The 4,262-nt window shown below is 37.1% G+C and overlaps 1 pseudogene; it reads right to left on the reverse strand.

Annotated features, from left to right (window-relative positions):
* Positions 1–3,056: 3,056 nt before the first annotated feature.
* Positions 3,057–3,765, reverse strand: LOC110287776 (annotated as a pseudogene).
* Between the last annotated feature and the right edge of the window lie 497 nt (positions 3,766–4,262).

Consider the following 4,262-nt stretch of genomic DNA (forward strand, 5'->3'; position numbering starts at 1 on the left):
ATAATGATCAGGACATAACAATCTTCCTAGGCAGGCTCTGAGGTTTTCTTTCTGTCTAGTGCCCTTGAAATCATAAGATTCTATAATATTGGGTTATAGGATTAATGAAGATAAATGATTTTAAAAGATATTTTTTTTCTGTCACTGTTGATCAATGATGATCAAGCTTAGGGGCAAGAGGATGTTAAAATGAATGTCTGGGGACAAAAATGATATGATCTATATTTTGGAACTACACGAGTCTATTCCTGTGTACCGAATTCTTTATAAACAAGAAAGCATTCCACCTGTTAGTCAGTCTGTATGCAAGATTTTCTCATATCCTCACTCACTACTCCTTTGTCAACTACTTATGTCATTTATGGTACTTGGCCATTGTCAGCGCTGGTCCCCAGCAGGATTAGAAAAGTAGTGGAATACTTAAACAGTGCTTAGTTGGCCATACTAGTAGGAAGGTGGAAGAACATGGTACTGAGGGTGATTTGAACTGTGGGGGTGTGCCTCAAGAGGCTTCAGAGGAGAAGAACGTTATTATGTGGTCTAGAGACTGTTCATGATATTTTGATGAAGAATGTGGCTGGTTTTTGCCCTTGTCTAAAGAGTCTGCTGAAGAATAATATGAAGTGATTTTGATTAATTGCATTGGCAAAGAAAAGCTCCAAACAGCCTAGTATAGACTTTGTTGTGTAATTACTAGTGTTGACTTTTATGAAGAGCTTTATTATTATTATTATTTGAAGAGCTTTTCATTGCAAAGGAGCAACCTGATATAGGAAAAGTGCAAAATGTATGGCTCAAGGAGGAAGTGAAATGGAGCTAAATACTATGTTTAAGGAGATAAACANATTGACGATATTAAGTGAAATAAAGGGAATGATGACCTCAGGGCAAGATTCCACCCAGCTAAGCTTCCATCTTGCGAAATGGAACTAAACATCAGTTTAGGTCAAGACATGGTGGTACACTCTTTAATCCCAGCACTCAGGAGTCAGAGGCATGTAAAGTTCTTAAATTTGGTCAACAATTTACAAAACAACCAAATTTAAGCAGTGAAGAAAATGATAGAAAATAAAAAGCTGGTGACGATGTGATTGAATAAGCAAACCAGATTATAGCCCCAGGAATCAGAAAAACTTAACAGGTTCAGCTACATAGTTTTGGCTTTAGAGTCAAGGGTAGAAGAATGGGTTTATGGAAAATTTCATCCTGAACTAAAGAAAGCTGCTAAGGCCAAATATGTGACATGGTGTCTCAATATGGAGGCCAGAGAGGCCACAGTGTGAGCTGTGGAAGAATGTTATGTGAAACTGTGTAGGTAAAGTCGGGAAGGTCTTGAAAACACTAAGAGGTTAGAGAAGTCAGAGCCATGGGATACTTGCTGAGGAAATCTGCTAATAGGGAGTGGAACCAGNCCAAGAGAAAGAGGTGTGTTGTAGTCAGCAAAGATGAAAAAACTTGGAGATCTGAAGAGCATTTTTTATATCAGATGTAGGGTTTGGAGTTTGCCCAGCTGGTTTTTGGTCTTGCTTGGATCCAATATTTTTTCACTATGATCCCCTCCTTTGTTTTGGAAAAAGTAATCTATATCCTGTGCCATTATATGTTGGAAATATGTGATCTGAGTTTTGATTTTAATTTATAGGGGATTACAACTAGGGGATTGGATGAGACTCAGAAGAGACTTTGAATTTTGTATTTTTAAATGTTGTTAAGACTGTGGGTANTTTTGAAGTTGAAATAAATACATTTTTTGTTATGCTATAGCTCCAAGCCTATGAAGACAAGGAGTGGAATGTGGTTGTTTTAATAAGTATGGTCCCAAAGTTTCATGTGTTTCAATGCCCATAGCGAGTGTCATCATTAGAAAGTGTGACATTGTCAAAGAAGGTGTGGCCTTGTTGGAGAAATGGTTTCATTCTGGGGGCAAACTTTGAGGTTTTCTATGTTTAAGTTATGCCCACTGTTTTACACAGTACCCTTCTGCTGCCAGTGGATGAATATGTAGAATGCTCAGCTCCTTTTCTACCTCCATTCTCTTCTGAATGCCTCCATGTTTTCTAAAGTAATGATAATGGACTAAATCTTTGAATTGTAAGCCAGCCCTAACTAAATATTTTCCTTTATAAGACTTACCATGGTCATGGTGTCTCTGCAAAGCAATAAAACCCTAATAAACATAAGTTCTTACCTTTTATCCTTTCAATCTCTTACTCCAGCACCTCTCTGAAAGATTTACATAAAGCCATATGGAAACTCAGCATTGAGTAAGCTAACTTGGAACTATAATTTTATAAAGGAATTTGAAGGAAGGTATAATACCTAGGAGACCAATGCTGCTCCTTGGGGACCTGGATGACCTGGAAGGACCTGGGATGTTAAGCAGAAATCCTATTGGCCGGCATATGCAATAACTTTCTTGGTAAGAAGTATTTGTTCAGGGAATGCCCATAGATCTTCAAAACACAGGTTATTACCATTGAGCTGAGTTACCTACTGGAACTTAATCTTAAGACCCTACTGCAAAAGATACTACACACTTTTTTTTTGCAGGACTTAGAGAACACTGCTAAACCAACCTAGAAGTGTTCTCCTCATTGGCTTCTTTTTTAATAGTGGCAGATGTTATTACTCTATAGATTGTGGGTCAAGAAAAGATATCAGTTTTCTTACTCAATACTTACCTCTTATTACTACATTATCAACCTGCATGACAAGTTGGCCATTGATGCATTAATGATATAACTGTTAAAGGGATACAATAATTTCTGATTGGATTTGAAACCTGTTTCAGAGAAGAAAGTCATGCCTAATATTGTAAAGCAACTTCTATGGCCTTAGCTTAGAAGAAGGTAGGTCCTTTGGGTGGGATATACTTTTGCTATTTTGATGAATGGTCCTGTTGTCAAATTTCTGAACTGTGATTTAATCTAAGTTCATCTCTTGAATGAAATAATTGGAAAAGTAAATCTTTATTAATATATGAAGTTATTTGAATAATTGAATATGACTCTTGTATTTAATAAAGCAATGAGTAATTTCAAAGCATATACACTATTTGTGCTATTGCTTAACTATTGTAATGAATTCACTGAGGGGTTATTATGATTCAAGCCACTTACCTCAGTAACAGTGGTGGAGAGAAAAGTCCTTCGGTCATACACCCAGCCATCCATACAGGGCTCTGTATCTGGTTCTGTCATATTGGAAAAGGATCCATTAAAATGTAGAAGATGCCACTGTGGTTGAACAAAGCGACGGCACTTCTCAGGCCTCAGGTTGGAATCTAGTGGGATGGAGATCCTCAGGAGGTCATCTTGGCTCAGGATACCACTGTTATTGNTAGAGTTGGTGTCATTGTCAATAATATGAACCCAGCAGCGATGACCAAGATTAGCTGCAGTGAAGTTTTCCAATATTACATGAGGCATCATGATGACATTGCAGATAAGAAGAAAAGCCATCTGAAGGATCTGGAATCTCCCATTGCTTCCAACTAGATTCAGAAGATCCTGAAAGGCCATTGAGGCTGAATGACTGTCTCCAATAGGAAGCAAAAATGTTTATACGTAGGGAAGCATAAACTTTTAAACAAAGTTCTGTTTCACATTAACAATCAAGTAGAATTGATCCTGAGGTTTTAAAAATGTTCCCTTCCTTACTTCACAACAAAGTCATAGAACTGCAATCTGTAGTGTTGTTAGCACTAGGGAGGGACCACTNTCTTACATAATAGCAAGAACAGCAGCAACAAAAAATCCTAAAATGAACAAAATCCCAACTCAGATTTTTTTAATTGATCCAGTCTGTTAAACATTTGCTGAGAAACTTTGTGAACCATCCCCCAGGGTCAGTTCTGGAAAATGATTTGTAAATTCCATGAAAATTAGCCAGAGTGAAACTGTTCCATGGCATGCAGTCTTTTGTTGAAGGTACAACGGACCAGGAACTACAATGAATTATTTTTCCCTTCCTATTTCTTAAAAGTGTTTTGCTTAATTTTTAATTTTTTTAGCAGTTACTGAAAAAAATCTGGAAATTAATGCAAATGAACTATGGTACAATTCTCCACCTCGCCTACCTGCTTTTGTTCAATGCATTTCTACTGTAACCAAGCTTTTTAAAGTTATAGGAGGCTAGATAAAGACATGGCCTTAAAGGCATACCAATGCTAATTTCACACAGAAGCTTGATGATTCAGATACCAAGTGAGAAGTTTTTTTTGTGGTCTAGTGTAAAATATGGTCTCAGTGCAAAAATGCATT

Source organism: Mus caroli, unplaced genomic scaffold, assembly GCF_900094665.2.
Source record: "Mus caroli unplaced genomic scaffold, CAROLI_EIJ_v1.1 scaffold_24525_1, whole genome shotgun sequence".
Lineage (NCBI taxonomy): Eukaryota > Metazoa > Chordata > Mammalia > Rodentia > Muridae > Mus > Mus caroli.